At 46.2% G+C, this 17,296-nt stretch overlaps 2 long non-coding RNA genes across 2 annotated transcripts; both read right to left on the reverse strand.

The window, feature by feature from the left end:
* Positions 1-6,792: 6,792 nt before the first annotated feature.
* LOC134008541 (uncharacterized) lies at positions 6,793-7,529 on the reverse strand. The gene is made up of 3 exons (XR_009928143.1): positions 7,444-7,529; positions 6,951-6,987; positions 6,793-6,855 (listed from the first exon to the last, which is right to left on the reverse strand). It is a non-coding gene; the product is annotated as an uncharacterized LOC134008541 (long non-coding RNA).
* Positions 7,530-7,651: 122 nt separating this feature from the next.
* LOC134008539 (uncharacterized) lies at positions 7,652-8,181 on the reverse strand. Its single transcript, XR_009928141.1, has 3 exons — positions 8,095-8,181; positions 7,898-7,949; positions 7,652-7,786 (listed from the first exon to the last, which is right to left on the reverse strand). It is a non-coding gene; the product is annotated as an uncharacterized LOC134008539 (long non-coding RNA).
* Between the last annotated feature and the right edge of the window lie 9,115 nt (positions 8,182-17,296).

Genomic DNA, 17,296 nt, shown 5'->3' on the forward strand with positions numbered 1-17,296 from the left:
GAGGGGGGAGCTGAGAATTTGCGAGCTGAGAGGGGGGACCTGAGAGAGTTCCATCTCATTCATCGCACAAAGTCACCACAAACAATCAACTGGCGGTGTGTTACGCAGTGTTCAAGCGAAAAAGTTCAGAGGTCCTCTATCCTCGGTCTTAAGCTCTTTAGTATTATACTTTTTTATTTTATTCATACATTCAACTTTTTAAAATTTAGATTCGTATATGTGCACCTTCCTGCCACAGTAAATTCCGTGTTTGTGTAAACTTAAATGGCAATAAAAACCTTTCTTTTTAGCAGATCTTGTGAGTTTTACTTGTCTATTGTATTTTATATTGATGTTTTACCTTGTTTTATAATGTTAACTGTAGCACCTTGACATCTGTTTTCGGATGAAAGGTGCGTTAGAAATACAATTTATTATTATTATTATTAAAAAACAGATTCTGATTCTAATGAGTGGAATGAGTCGCGGTGCAGAGAGCGTTATGAGAGCGCACACTTGCTGTGGAAGCCGGTGAGGTGAGCGCTCTGTTTCTCCCTGGTAGTACAGAAGACACCTCCCTGATCTGTTTCTCTCTAACGAAAACCGTTTTTGACATCACAGACACAATTCAGTCAAGACACTTGCTTATTGATTTGACAATTTATTGATGACATAGACATGGAAATAGCTTTGACTTTGGCGGAGTAGAGGGGAGGCACTCCCTGTCTCTAGACAATATGAGGCAGGAAGCAAAACACAGGAACACGAGATAGGCAGTAGACGAGGTGACATCACAGCCAGCTATAACCAATCCGAAGGGCTACTGTCAATCCACTAGCCTTCCCGCTCACAACCATTTCGAGTCGCCGCCCGGAAAGTGCGAGACGCATTGTGTTCACACTGCGAATATTTACTTCGTTGCTCAGGGTTGACACGAAAGCAATTCCGCTGGCGTCTGATTGGAAAGTCAGACTTATGCATCCAAGCGTCAAAGTCCAGTTGACGGAGAGGCCTATGGACTGCTCGCTCTGTAGTTCGTCAGACAACTCGGGTTCCATCACAGGAAAATGGGTAGTTCCACGTTTCAATTGGAAGCTTGTGCGGGGTTTAAAACTTCAGTGAAGCGCGTCTTCTCTCACCTTCTCAACGCGCGACACCATTTATAGGACAAAATTTCGGTTTAGTGAAATGTTCGGGACACAACGTGTCCACTAACCATCCCGAGAATGGACATTGAATGAGTAAGATGTCATTTAGTACCAAAAAATGGGAGGTGCCGAAGCAAACCGAAATTGTTCAGACAGCACGGGGGAGACTGGGACACAATTCGCGAGCTGAGAGGAGGGAGCTGAGAGTTCGATCCTATACATCGCATAAAGTCACTTCCAACAATCAACTGAGTAATATGTGTATGTATGAGTTATTGGTACAGGAGAGATGTCCACGGAAGCACAATTTCTTTTTTAGAAGATTTTCGATTGTTCATTTCAATAGGCAATAGAATAGGCTGTGTGTTATGCAGTGTTCCTAAGCGAAAATTCAGAGGTCCTCTCTCCTCGGTGGTTGGACACTGAATGAGTAAGATGTCATTTAGTACCAAAAAATGGGAGGTGCCCAAGCACACCGAAATTGTTCAGACAGCACGGGGGAGACTGGGACACAGTTTGCGAGCTGAGAAGAGGGAGCTAAAGGAGATGAGAGAGAGTTTGCGAGCGAGAGGAGGGAGCTGAGAGAATTTGCGAGCTGAGAGGAAGGAGCTGAGAGAGAGAGTTCGCGAGCTGAGATGAGGGAGCATATGAGTTCGATCCTATACATCGCATAAAGTCACCTCAAACAATCAACTGAATAATATGTGTATGTACGAGTTATTGGTACAGGAGAGATGTCCACGGAAGCACAATTTCCTTTTTAGAAGACTTTCAATTGTTCATTTCAATCGGCAGTATATAGGCTGTGTGTTACGCAGTGTTCCTAAGCGAAAGTTCAGAAGTCCTCTCTCCTCGGTGGTTGGAGACTGAATGTGTCAGATGTCAATTAGCACAAATAAATGGGAGGTGCTTAAGCGCTCCGAGATTGTTCAGACAACATGTGGGAGATGGGAATGGCAGTTCGCGAGCTGAGAGGAGGGAGCTGAGAGAGTTCACGAGCTGAGAGGGGGGAGCTGAGAATTTGCGAGCTGAGAGGGGGGACCTGAGAGAGTTCCATCTCATTCATCGCACAAAGTCACCACAAACAATCAACTGGCGGTGTGTTACGCAGTGTTCAAGCGAAAAAGTTCAGAGGTCCTCTATCCTCGGTCTTAAGCTCTTTAGTATTATACTTTTTTATTTTATTCATACATTCAACTTTTTAAAATTTAGATTCGTATATGTGCACCTTCCTGCCACAGTAAATTCCGTGTTTGTGTAAACTTAAATGGCAATAAAAACCTTTCTTTTTAGCAGATCTTGTGAGTTTTACTTGTCTATTGTATTTTATATTGATGTTTTACCTTGTTTTATAATCTTAACTGTAGCACCTTGACATCTGTTTTCGGATGAAAGGTGCGTTAGAAATACAATTTATTATTATTATTATTAAAAAACAGATTCTGATTCTAATGAGCGGAATGAGTCGCGGTGCAGAGAGCGTTATGAGAGCGCACACTTGCTGTGGAAGCCGGTGAGGTGAGCGCTCTGTTTCTCCCTGGTAGTACAGAAGACACCTCCCTGATCTGTTTCTCTCTAACGAAAACCGTTTTTGACATCACAGACACAATTCAGTCAAGACACTTGCTTATTGATTTGACAATTTATTGATGACATAGACATGGAAATAGCTTTGACTTTGGCGGAGTAGAGGGGAGGCACTCCCTGTCTCTAGACAATATGAGGCAGGAAGCAAAACACAGGAACACGAGATAGGCAGTAGACGAGGTGACATCACAGCCAGCTATAACCAATCCGAAGGGCTACTGTCAATCCACTAGCCTTCCCGCTCACAACCATTTCGAGTCGCCGCCCGGAAAGTGCGAGACGCATTGTGTTCACACTGCGAATATTTACTTCGTTGCTCAGGGTTGACACGAAAGCAATTCCGCTGGCGTCTGATTGGAAAGTCAGACTTATGCATCCAAGCGTCAAAGTCCAGTTGACGGAGAGGCCTATGGACTGCTCGCTCTGTAGTTCGTCAGACAACTCGGGTTCCATCACAGGAAAATGGGTAGTTCCACGTTTCAATTGGAAGCTTGTGCGGGGTTTAAAACTTCAGTGAAGCGCGTCTTCTCTCACCTTCTCAACGCGCGACACCATTTATAGGACAAAATTTCGGTTTAGTGAAATGTTCGGGACACAACGTGTCCACTAACCATCCCGAGAATGGACACTGAATGAGTAAGATGTCATTTAGTACCAAAAAATGGGAGGTGCCGAAGCAAACCTAAATTGTTCAGACAGCACGGGGGAGACTGGGACACAGTTTGCGAGCTGAGAAGAGGGAGCTAAAGGAGATGAGAGAGAGTTTGCGAGCGAGAGGAGGGAGCTGAGAGAATTTGCGAGCTGAGAGGAAGGAGCTGAGAGAGAGAGTTCGCGAGCTGAGAGGAGGGAGCTGAGAGTTCGATCCTATACATCGCATAAAGTCTTCTCAAACAATCAACTGAATAATATGTGTATGTACGAGTTATTGGTACAGGAGAGATGTCCACGGAAGCACAATTTCCTTTTTAGAAGACTTTCAATTGTTCATTTCAATCGGCAGTATATAGGCTGTGTGTTATGCAGTGTTCCTAAGCGAAAGTTCAGAGGTCCTCTCTCCTCGGTGGTTGGACACTGAATGAGTAAGATGTCATTTAGTACCAAAAAATGGGAGGTGCCCAAGAGTTTCGAAATTGTTCAGACAGCACGGGGGAGATGGGGATGGCAGTAGCTCCATAGCTTACAACAGGGAGTGAGTGAAGACGTATCCTTGCGGAATGTTAATGCCGCCTTATCGGCTGTGGCAACTTTCATTGGTTCACACAGGTGTAGGTAAAGAGTGGAATGAGTCGCGCTGTCCGGGTGCCATGCTGAACTATAGGCTTCGTTCATTTTCTTCAGCATTTTCCGGAAATAATGTTTTCACTCATTTTGTGCGGGTGACAACTGATTCTTCATGGTACAATAAAACTTTCATATACAATTTGAGTTTTAAAGTTTTTATTTGTGGGAGATATATGAATATATTTTTATATTAATTTATCGGACATTATAAATGCCGATACCGATAGTTTGGAAAATGCCTAATATCGGCCGATAATATCGTTGACACGACGCTGCTCCACGTCGACACCAAGTCGACACGAGGCTGCTCCACGTCGACACAACGCTGCTCCACGTCGACACCACGCTCCTCCACGTCGACACCACGCTGCTCCACGTCGACACCACGCTCCTCCACGTCGACACCACGCTGCTCCACGTCGACACCACGCTGCTCCACGTCGACACCACGCTCCTCCACGTCGACACCACGCTGCTCCACGTCGACACAACGCTGCTCCAAGTCGACACCACGCTGCTCCACGTCGACACCACGCTGCTCCACGTCGACACGACGCTCCTCCACGTCGACACCACGCTGCTCCACGTCGACACCACGCTGCTCCACGTCGACACAACGCTGCTCCACGTCGACACCGCGCTGCTCCACGTCGACACGACGCTGCTCCACGTCGACGTTTGTTAACAACGACCATGTTTTCTTGTGGGTCGTTGCAGGTCTTGTAGAGGTCACTTCCCGCCTGGGTAGTCAACACCTCACAAATGGCCTCCAGCGCCCACCTCTGGTCCTGGCTGCAGGAGGGCTTTAACCTGCTCTGCGATCTCCTACTACCCACAACCCCATGCCTGGGGCCCGGCGTCATCCCACGGGACCAGTCCAGGGAGGGAAAGTCACTGCTGTCACTGCTGCTGTCACTGCTGCTGTCACTGCTGCTGTCACTGCTGTCCGAGGACGCATCGCTGCAGGAGTCGGCCCGGTGGTCGTGCGTGAGGTCTTCTTCGCCCAGAAGGTTCCCCATCAGGCTCTTGAAGGACATCTGGAAGAAATTGTACAGCAGAGGGGTGAAGAGCTCCTGGTCCAGGCGCTCCTTGTCCTCCAGGTTCTGGAAGTTGGGCTCGGAGCGGCAATGGGGTGTCGAGGGGAGTCGTCCCATCCGGGTGTCCAGGAGAAGCTGATAAATGTGTCCAATCAACTGCTCGGAGAAGTGGTGGATCCTCACCTGGAACATCCTGGTGCACATGGTGTGGGATGCCAGCAGGCGGCCCAGGTCGTACTCCGCCTGGTCAGAACGATTTGACGGAGGAGCCTCCGTCGCATTTGTCGTCCTGATTGTCGGGGGAGGAACTGGAGGCCGAGTGGGCCATCCGCACGATGGCATCCAGCATGTTTTCAGCGGTTAGGCTGAGGTCTTGGCAGCTGGCAGCACTGCTAGCCTCGCTCCAGGCGCTAGTGCTCCTGGAGGAGGGAAGTTCGGTCTCCTCCTTCTTCTGAGGATCCTCCTCCTCCTGCTCTTCCTTGCTAGCAGAGCTGCACTCCACTGGTCGCTCCTGCTGCGTGTCAAGAGGGAGGCATTCCTGATTCCTGCTGCTCCTCCCACTGCTGATGCTGGCCCCCGGGCTCCTCCTCAGGGCATCCAGCTCCATGGCAACGTCTCCTAGCAGGCTCTGGCTAACACACTTCACCACCATGGTGAAGGTCTTACTTCCAGGCTGCAGGAAGTCTGCCACCTCCACTTGCCCAGTCAGCTGCTGGGCTGCGTGGAAGTTCTTCAGGACGTTGTGGATTACGTTGCAGGCTGTGGCCACGCTCTGGAGCAGGGAGGCCTCGTAGGCCTCTTGGGGCTGGTCCAGGGAAGAGCCTCCTTCTGTGGGCTCCATCTCCTGGAGGAAGCCCCCCACCATCCTCACCAGGTCCAGCTTCTCCTCCGTGGGGACCACGCCCGGGCTCTGGAACAGGGCGTGGCAGGCCAGGATTCCAGAGAGGCTCTCCTTCAGGGAGCAGAGGGTCGGTGACGTCACGCGGCTGGGCGGAGCCATCGCCTTCTCCATCTCTTCCGCCTCCGCCACGCTACCAATGAGGAAGGAGGCCATCTCCATCCTCTCCCTCGTGTCGGCAGACAACGGGGGCCGTGTGGACACCAGCTCGTTGATGGCGTCGGTGTGGCTGTTGGCGAGGACCTGAATCTTCTCCTTGGCGTCCTGCCAGGCGTTGCATATCAGGTCACACGGCAGTCCGACAGCAAGCAGCAGGGGCGGTGGAGTGCAAACTTCTCCAGCACCTCTCCCATGACAGACTCGTAGAGCTCCTCCGCACAGGCTGACAGCTTGTCCTCTGCATCGTGCTCTTGTTTATCCCTCACCGCCTGCACCTTCATCAGGATCTCTGCCACAGTGAGGGATGCCGTGGCGAGGACGTCCTTCGCCTATCAGAGTCCAACATCGGAGGCCTGCCACCCAGCATCCTGCTCTGGGACCTGGATCCCTGCCCTCCTAGCAGCAGATGGTGCAACCTCTCTGAGATAATTCTCAGAACGCCCTGGGGAACGTAGGGCTGGGCGGAGCCCGGAGAAGAGGCCTGGTCCTGGGGAGAATCAGCAGGGTTGAAACATACCATCCCAGTCAGAGAGCCAGTGACGACAGGCCTGGCTGTGGACAGCAGCCCTGCGGAAGAGGACCTGTCACTCTGGGAGTCACAGCTGCTGTAGGAGATGGTGGCGGACAGCGGGCGGCCATCTTGGTCTTTGCGGATGTGGAGGACCTGGTAAAGGGCCATGACGGGCAGGACCACCTCGTTGGTCACCTTGAGAACCCACTCCATGACCTCCTCCGAGCGCTCCTGCAGCTCAGCTACGCTCTTGTTCTGAGAGGGAGGGAGGGAGGGAGAATATGGCAATACAGATACATGTGGTGATTGTCAGACTGAGTAAAGGGAATTATAGTAAACATTTTATTTACCTTCCTCAACAGGACCCTGTTGATGATTTTCCAATGACTGTAACGAGAACAAGAACTGACATTTGACATCACTTCACAGTACAATGACAGCTGACGACGCATCGTAACATTATGCTGAACAGGACACTAGTCTAAAGGGGACGTTTGGACGTCCGGATGCCATGCTGAACTATGGGCTTCGTTCATTTTCTTCAGCATTTTCCGGAAATAATGTTTTCACTCATTTTGTGCGGGTGACAACTGATTCTTCATGGTACAATAAAACTTTCATATACAATTTGAGTTTTAAAGTTTTTATTTGTGGGAGATATATGAATATATTTTTATATTAATTTATCGGACATTATAAATGCCGATACCAATAGTTTGAAAAATGCCTAATATCGGCCGATAATATCGTTGATATTCACAGTACAATGACAACTGACGACGCATCGTAACATTATGCTGAACAGGACACTAGTCTAAAGGGGACGTTTGGAGGAGCACTCACGGGTGTGACATCATGGCCTCCAACACAGAACGCTCGTCCTCGGTCTCCTCCGATGACAGAAGACTGGGCGTGGTCTCCCAGGTCACGGGTTCATTCAAGGTTGGAGGTAGAGAAGAACCTGGAGACTGCGCCTCAGGTCGGCATGGAGACGGAGGTGGAGACGGAGGTGGAGACAGAGGTGGAGACGCAGGTGGAGACGCAGGTGGAGACGCAGGTGGAGAGGAGTACGCACTCTCCCTTCCATCTGGTGTGGCTCTGCAGCCCAGGGGCCCGGGTGTTTCAGAGGCCGATGCTCTGATTGGTTCCACTGGGTGAGAGGAACTTTTGATTGCTGGAAGAACACCTACAGGAAGAGAAGAGTGACAATGTGATTGGTGGATCCCTTCTCTTGACAGAAAGTGATCATTTCATCAGGAATAGTCTACATTTGATACATTAATGAACAAAGACTCACAGTAGCTGGTCTGGGGGACGGGAAGCATCTTCGCACATGCACCACCAGTCACCTGCAGGCAAGAAAAATACTTAGCAAGGCACAGTAACAGAGGCAGTATCAGAGATACAGGAAAGGTGGAGGAAGATAGAGAGGAGAAGAGGAGCCTGGCTGGAGTCTGTAGTACCCAGGGAGGTGGATTAGGGCCTTCTACTCACCACCCTGCCTAGTCCTGCCAGCTCGTCATCCAGGGCTGAAGGATAAGCCGCTCCAGCGTCCTCCACAACCCTCCAGGACTCTGCCAGAGGCCCTTTGTTGCCCCCTGTGTCCTTCTCAGCTCCTGCAGCCTTCCTGGCAGCCTTGCTCTTGCGGCTGGGCTCCGGGCATCGAGGAGGCTTTGGCACCAAGTTCTGACATGATTATATTGTTATTATTGCTCTTCGACATTAATATACTGTATTTGAGATTATGTTGATAGTAGCTGGTAAAATACAGACTCCCTTTGCTCTACCCACTGAAAAACTGTTAGACTTATGCACTTCTGAACCTTTATTATCTACTGTATGTTTGTATGTCACTTTTGATCAATGTGGACAACATGAACAAAGTGTCAAATGTGTTGAGTCTCTCCAGGTATGTGTTCCTACTAGGCTGCAAGGTGAACCACGGAAAGTCTTTTAGAAAATGATTCCCGCTCCACAGTCTGGCATCTACACAATCTTTAGCTCATAAAAAAAAAAAAGTGCTAAGCTACCAAAAAAAAGTTTGTCGCTGAAATTCCAGTCGATTATCGTTGCGTCTATGTTTTATGCAGAACTAGTTTCTTCAGAGCGTATAATAGGATTTTGGTGGCACGGTTCGACACGTGATCGTTATACACCAATAAGGTAGCTTCTTTTTGTCAACATGGATGGATATGTTTGGCAAATAGAGGATGGGACCTTGCACGTAACAGAAATTCGGCCCCTGACAGTGTTTTGCATGTGATACACTGCGGCTGCAAAAGTGCGTGTGAGACAAGCAGATGTTCATGTTTTTCTGCAGGACTGTGTTGCACAGACTTATGTCGTTGTTGTAATTGTGCCAACACAAAAGAAACTGAGGAACTGGAAGATAACTGTCCTGACACTGACAGTGAGGACTGAGTGTCCTTAATCTGTTATTCCTTATTATACCTGGAGGGGGTTCTGAACTTCTGAGAACAGCAGGGCAGGAAGCTTCAGTTCAGCTCCCAGCTCTGGCCAACAGGGCGCGAGGCGGTAGGTAGCCAGACGAGCAGGCTAGACACACAGACACACACAGACACACACACGCCACGTAAATACACAGACGTATGAAAACACACGCGCGCACACAAACATAAGCAGGAGTGAGAAGGGACTAGCGGCGAAATACAGCGAGTGTCTTGAACAGAAATTCTTTTATTTTTCGAAAAAGAAATGTTACTATTACATTTGAAATATGATTGTCAGACTGAGCAAAGGGAATTATAGTAAATATTTTATTTACCTTCCTCAACAAGACCCTGTTGAAGATTTTCCAATGACTGTAACGACAACAAGAACTGACATTTGACATCACTTCACAGTACAATGACAACTGACGACGCATCGTAACATTATGCTGAACAGGACACTAGTCTAAAGGGGACGTTTGGAGGAGCACTCACGGGTGTGACATCATGGCCTCCAACACAGAACGGTCGTCCTCGGTCTCCTCCGATGACAGAAGACTGGGCGTGGTCTCCCAGGTCACAGGGTCATTCAAGGTTGGAGGTGGAGAAGAACCTGGAGACTGCGCCTCAGGTCGCCATGGAGACGGAGGTGGAGACGCAGGTGGAGACGCAGGTGGAGACGCAGGTGGAGAGGAGTACGCACTCTCCCTTCCATCTGGTGTTGATCTGCAGCCCAGGGGCCCGGGTGTTTCAGAGGCCGATGCTCTGATTGGTTCCACTGGGCGAGAGTAACTTTTGATTGCTGGAAGAACACCTACAGGAAGAGGAGAGTGACAATGTGATTGGTGGATCCCTTCTCTTGACAGCAAGGGATCATTTCATCAGGAATAGTCTACATTTGATACATTAATGAACAAAGACTCACAGTAGCTGGTCTGGGGGACGGGAAGCATCTTCGCACATGCACCACCAGTCACCTGCAGGCAAGAAAAATACTTATCAAGGCACAGTAACAGAGCCAGTATCAGAGATACAGGAAAGGTGGAGGAAGATAGAGAGGAGAAGAGGAGCCTGGCTGGAGTCTGTAGTACCCAGGGAGGTGGATTAGGGCCTTCTACTGACCACCCTGCCTAGTCCTGCCAGCTCGTCATCCAGGGCTGAAGGATAAGCCGCTCCAGCGTCCTCCACAACCCTCCAGGACTCTGCCAAAGGCCCTTTGTTGCCCCCTGTGTCCTTCTCAGCTCCTGCAGCCTTCCTGGCAGCCTTGCTCTTGCGGCTGGGCTCTGGGCATCGAGGAGGCTTTGGCACCAAGTTCTGACATGATTATATTGTTATTATTACACTTCGACATTAACATACTGTATTTGGGATTATGCTGATATTAAATAGTAAAATACAGACCTTGGCTCTACCCACTGAAATACTGTTAGACTTATGCACTTCTGAACCTTTGTTATCTACTGTTCTTACTAAATGCAAAACTATTTGTATGTTGCTTTTGATCAGTGTGTCAGACATGAACATAGTGTCCAATGTGTTGAGTCTCTACAGGTATGTGTTCCTACCTGGAGGGGGTTCTGATCTTCTGAGAACAGCAGCTTCCTGTCTGAGAACAGCAGGGCAGGAAGCTTCAGTCCCAGCTCTGGCCAGCAGGGCGCGAGGGGCAACTGGAGGGTAGCGAGACGAGCAGGCTAGACACGCACACACACACACACAAACACACACAAACACACGCAGACGTATGAAAACATACATACACGCACACACAAGAGTGAGAAGGGTTAGGGTTAGCGGGAAAATACAGCGAGTGTCTTGAACAGAGATTATTTTATTTTTCGAAAAAGAAACAGGACTTTTACATATGAAATGGATATACATATGATGACTATGAAAAAGGTCTACAGTATTAATCACGTTAGGTAGGCTATGTGTGAAACACAACTGTCAAACGCAAAAGTACCTTACTGATACAATAACTAAGTATTTTTGTCGATGTTTATCGACAGTGTAAATTGTTTTATTTACTTTAGGTTTACCAGACTTACCTTCTGTTTAGGCCGCCAAAGTTTTTAATGCTTTGGGATTTCATCCATGTTTCTTTAAAAATGACAAACGAGGAAGGAAATAGGAAATACTCAAATAAAATGTACAATTCCAGTACACTTACCAACGAGGAAAAAGTAGAATCAAAAGCTTTTCGCTACTTGTCTACAGAGCATCAATGACTGATTTGATTGTGTAACGAGTTCTTATAATTTGGTAAAGCACGTCACAATCCCTGTCTGCCCCATGACGTCATGATATGTCTATACACCATGGAGACCATATGTCGTCTCCCGAAACAATGCGTTTTAGACAAAAAGGTGACATTTCTATTTGATCAATAAATTAAGTTTTCTTACCATCTATGTTTCATGAGGCACATAGATGTGCCATAGACCTAGAGGCTGTATGAATAATGCTCTTAAAACTAGCAGCGTTATTGTACTTGAAGCACTTCAAAGAATATCAAAAGCATGTTTTGTGTATTATTGCTAATTCATATTAAGTATTTTGTGCAGAAACTTTCATCTCAAGTAGTGGGGTTGGAAAAAACACGTTTCTCAAAAGGGGGTGTAGACCATAAATGTATAACATATGTTATTCATTTGAAAGAATATTGTGTGTGGTACTATAACCATGTCATCAATACAAAGTGGATAAACCAGCTACATTTTCCCAATATAGGGAGCTTCGCAGTCGAAGGTAAGCAGCCAGACAACCTCCTTAGCCCTCCAATCACTGTCCTGTAAAACCTATAGCGACAAAGCAGCACCACAACTAGGAGCGCGTCACGGACCACGGTAGTGTTTGTAGTCCTTCTTGTAATGATAACCTTCTACAGGCTGTCAGTCTGTCTGGTCACAGAGCAGGGCTGTGCTTCTCTGGCCTCAAACATGAAGTTAAACTCGTAACAGCTGAGTAACAATGACGTGCAGGACATTGGCATGAAGCTGCTCTCTGCTGACACCACCCTAATTGGGATCATCTCTGGCAGGGATGAGTCTGATTACAGGTTATCTGCACACCTTTCACATCACATTCGCTGAGCCCCTCTGTCCAGGGTTTGGGGTTAACCTTGATTTCACAGTGTCCCTGTGCCAGGTAGAATAGCCTCCTTAAATCCATCACAGACCCTCTACTGGACCCCCTGCAGTTTGCCTACAGAGCCAACAGGTCTGTGGACGACGCAGTTAACATGGCCCTCCACTTCACCCTACAGCACCTGGACTCCCCAGGACTACGCCAGGATCCTGTTTGTGGACTTCAGCTCTGCCTTCAATACCATCATCCCAGCCCTGCTTCAGGACAAGCTCTCCCAGCTGAACGTGACTGATTCCACCTGCAGGTGGATCACAGACTTCCTGTCTGACAGGAAGCAGTGTGTTAAGCTGGGAACACAAGTCTCTGACTCCCGGTCCATCAGCACCGGATCTCCTCAGGGCTGCGTCCTTTCCCCTCTGCTCTTCTCCCTGTACACCAACAGCTGCACCTCCAGTAATCCGTCTGTCAAACTTCTGAAGTTTGCGGACGACACCACCCTCATTGGGCTCATCTCTGATGGGGACGAGTCTGATTACAGGTGGGAAGCAGACAACCTGGTGACCTGCTGTAGCCAGAACAACTTTGAGCTCAATGCTCTTAACACAGTGGAGATGGTTGTGGACTTCAGGAAAAATACAGCCCCACTCACCCCCATCACCCTGTGTGACTCCCCAGTCAACACCGCTTCCTGGGCACCATCCTATCCCAGGACCTCAAGTGGGAACTGAACATCAACTCCCTCACCAAAAAAGCACAACAGAGGATGTACTTCCGACGGCATCTGAAGAAATTCAACCTGCCAAAGACACTGCCAAGGACAAGAGCAGACTGCAGCATATCATCCGCACTGCTGAGAAGGTGATCAGCTGCAATCTGCCTACCCTCGAGGACCTGCACACCTCAAGGACCCTGAGGCGAGCGAGGAAGATTGTGGCCGACCCCTCCCACCCTGGACACCCTCTGTTCCAGCTACCCCCCTCTGGCAGAAGCCTGCGGTCCATCAGGACCAAAACCTCACGCCATAAGAACAGTTTCTTTCCATCCGCTGTTGGCCTCTTCAACAAGGCCAAGGGCTCACACTGACTTTAATGACTTTAATCACAACCTGCACAATGACATCTTGCCACATTGCAATTTGCCCTATTTGTATCTTTTGTAGTATTTGTATCTGTATTTTTAAATTATGGCTACTTTATATTTTATTCTAAACCCTTTCGTATTAGCTAGACTTCGCTTAGTGGAGTCAGGTGGCTGAGCTGTTAGGGAATGGGCTAGTAATCCAAAGGTTGCTGGTTCGATTCCAGGCTGTGACAAATGACTGTGTGTCCTTGGGCAAGGCACTTCACCCTACTTGCCTCGGGTGAATGTCCCTGTACTTACTGTAAGTCGCTCTGGATAAGAGCGTCTGCTAAATGTAAATGTAGTATCAGCGAGACTTTGTTCCTTTTGAATAGTTAGATCACATATGTAAGTTTTAAGATTCCTATATGTTTAATGTATGCACCATCCTGCCAAAGTAAATTTCTTGTCTATGCAAACTTTCATGGCGATTAAAACCCCTTTCTGATTCTGATTCTGTGTCCAGGAAGAACACCTGACTTCAGGGAAGTCACACTCCTGTTCGAACACACCTGGGGGCTTGATTGTGTGTTTCATTTGGATCATGACTGCACACACACCAACACACACACTCACATTCTCTCAGACAAAAGCCAATCACAAGCAGGTGTAGCCGCTATTATAATTGCTTTCTCATAATATTTTTTAAATATTGTTGTTGAATGTTTATCTTGTTTAATTGTTAACAAAACAACAACTGTCTCTATGGTCAACTGAATGTAATTTACAACTAGAGTCTCGTTACTGACAAAATTAGAACAATTTAAATGTTGTATCCAGTATGATACAAGACATGCTGCATCTAATTATGTACATAGAAATGATTACTCTTGAAATTATATTAATGTCTTCATCATAAACATATCACACTTCAATAACGTCTTGTAGCTTACGAAACACTTTATTTACAAGAACCTTCACTGTGAAAAGCAACAACACATTACATGTTGTAATATCACATTACAAACACAACTTGAGCATTACAAAATAATGCATTTTAGGTCAAGCTGACAAAATATTTTCAGTCTCAACTCTACTTTAGTTTATGGTTTAAACTGTAAAACCTGATTTGGTAAATTGTAAGTACAATACAGGGCAGTACATGGTGAATGCTTAACAACATGAATCAAGACAACCTAATGAGGAAAATAAAATAACTTTATATAACATTTTAGTATCTTAGCATGACAGCTTTTTTTTCAAACGTAATACTGGTGGCATTGGTACAATAGGCCTAAAGCAACAGACTATTGTCAATCCATAGTAACCCGACAGATAAAACTGTCATTCTCAAGATAGCAACTCAGACATCTAATAGAGAAAAAAGAATTAACAGTTAAAGTTCTCTAAAATCAAATGTCAAAAGTACAATCATGGTTGAATAGAAACCCGACAATGAAATCCATTTTTGTCCTGTCATCTTCACCTACTGTTTAGCAAACAATTGCCACTTATCAATTAGACCGTGCTACTTCAGTAGTCAGTATGAACGGGTGTCAAAAAGACAACTATTCTTGTTAAAAAAAGTAATCTCTCATTGCTTTGCTTGTGTCAAAATTATACGGAGCCCAGCTACTTTATAGCATACTTAAGGCACATTCCATACACATCACAGACATGGTTAATAATGGCTGTTGGAACTCATCTCCCTTTGTTCTCTTCACTCACATGCACACGCACGTCATCTGACAGTCAATCAACAAAACCATCACACACACACACTTACCCACACACAGTGTGGCAATCAATAACAGTCATATGGACACATACACACACACGGTCCTTCAGGTTAGTCCATTGTCTTGGTCCCCTCGTTGGACTTGTTCAGGATGGTGAGCAGGTTCTCGGACATGAAGTAGGGCCTCTCTGCAGTTCCATCATTATGCTCCAAATCCTCCACTGTCACACGGGGAGAAAGTAGAAGACACTCATCATCACCCCCCCAAAACACCAATGCATCATAAAACTACAATATTTAGGAATACGAAATGCATAAAACATGAAAGAACAGTAGCCGATCTATCTGAGGTTTCAAATTATTTCACCTTGTTTGGTAAGGTCCCCATATTTCTTATTACATGCCAGCTTATCTGCTTTTTGTTTAACAGTACACATACAAAAAATAACTTACCTTATTGTCTCTCTCCCGACACCAGATTATAGAAGGTTCTTACATGTACACAATAACTACTAATTCATCAATACAAGAAACTTTAATCAACAGCTGTATCCAACAGAAGCAAAATGAATAGGCATGTTTCATCCATGAAAGACTCATCGAGCTACAACATTCACTTAGTGACACAGGAACTCATTTCACACGTATATAATGTACTTGGAAGCAAAACATGGAATTTACTTTACAGGATCTTTAAAGAACCTTGTTAGACATGTCATCTAGTTGCCTGAAATCATTTCCAATGAGATAGTCAGCAAAAAAATGAATCAGCGTTCTTCTAGACGTCCAAAAGCTTCCATATGTAGGAGATATACACCAACATGTTACCGAGGCAATGCTCTACAACCACTTCAGTCCCGCCGAGACCATCTACTCTATCCACGTCTGCAGAGACAGGGTTTTATTTTATAACCCACCATTAAAGCCTCATCTATTGTACTCAAAGTAAACATTCTTCTCCAACCAGTTAACTGTACCTGACTAACTCAGGCGCTCTCTCGTCAGGGTTTGGAGCCACAGGCACTGAATGATGTGAGGACAGATAAACATGTAGTTTAATGTTGATTGATGATGATTAGAATTCTCAGGAACCTCTGGCCTGGTTTTTGTTGAGCAAGGTATAAATGAAAGAGTGATCAGAACAGATATTGTATATTAACATACAATATATGTTCTAATCATATCTGATACTATGATCATATCGGAGGAATGTTGACTTGCTTACTAGAAGACATAGAGCCCTTCAGCAGTCAACGGTAACATCTACAAGTATATACTAGAATGACTAATAATTTTCAACATTGGTAGAATGTTCTGCCATGTTCTACCTTAAACTTCCTGTATAATGCCACAGCCCCAACCATAACCACAGCCACAGCCACCAGGAGTCCAGGAACCAGGATATCCCAAGGGTGATTGCTGTTGAAGTTGGTGTTAGTAGGAAGACCTGAAGAAACACATACACACAACCAAGGAATTTTACTAGTGTTTCCTGGTTCTGTGGTCAAAAGTGAATAGTAGATGGTTATCTTTAAGTCTTCTCAAAAGGTGTTTTTCTAACCGACAGTAAACAGACCGGCAGACATGACAGTATAGTATAGTTTGTTCAGAGTCTCCATGTTGTGTAATTTGTCATCTGCTTCTCTTGACATGGAGAGAAACAGCACACTGAATCATCTCCTCTCTGGGTTTTCTTTATCGGACGAAATTCTATAGAAACACAGTCCAGGCTTGTCTACTCTTCGATTAATGAATCCAATAGCACAACAACTATCTGGCATTTTGGCAACACAAAAGCAACAGACTCAGAGTAAATGTAGGCTATATGTAGGCTTTCTTATGGTTGGCGGGCAGCGGAAAGTCTTTTGTGCCCTCGGGCGTGCCCCTTGGAACGTGATGTCATGTGAAATCTATGAATATACATACTCACTATAAATATTCATATTAATAGATAGCTGCATATCAATAGTGTTTGGTGCCTGCTGAAGATTACCCCCTCCCCTCCCTCCATATTTTGAGACTTTAAACTCTGAATCATTCTGGTAGCTCATGTTGACCAGTAGACTGTGCTACAAAATTATTTGTTATAAATAAAGTGCTTGAAGTCATCCTGCGGCGTTTCCTTAACAATGGAAAGATCATTTACTCTGGTATCAAACAATAATCCCACACACGTGTGGGACAAGTATTCAGGTAATAAAGAACCTATACTCAATGCCGTAGCTACTGTATAATTCAGACCGGTGTAAAACAATTAAACCAAGCTAACCATAAACAGATAGAGTAAAGGTGTGTATGTGTGTATATATATATATATATATATTGCACGTGTGCATTTGGGTGTGTTTGTGTGAGAGAGAGAATT

The sequence above is a fragment of the Osmerus eperlanus genome, chromosome 22 (genome assembly GCF_963692335.1).
Source record: "Osmerus eperlanus chromosome 22, fOsmEpe2.1, whole genome shotgun sequence".
In the NCBI taxonomy this organism is placed as follows: Eukaryota; Metazoa; Chordata; class Actinopteri; order Osmeriformes; family Osmeridae; genus Osmerus; species Osmerus eperlanus.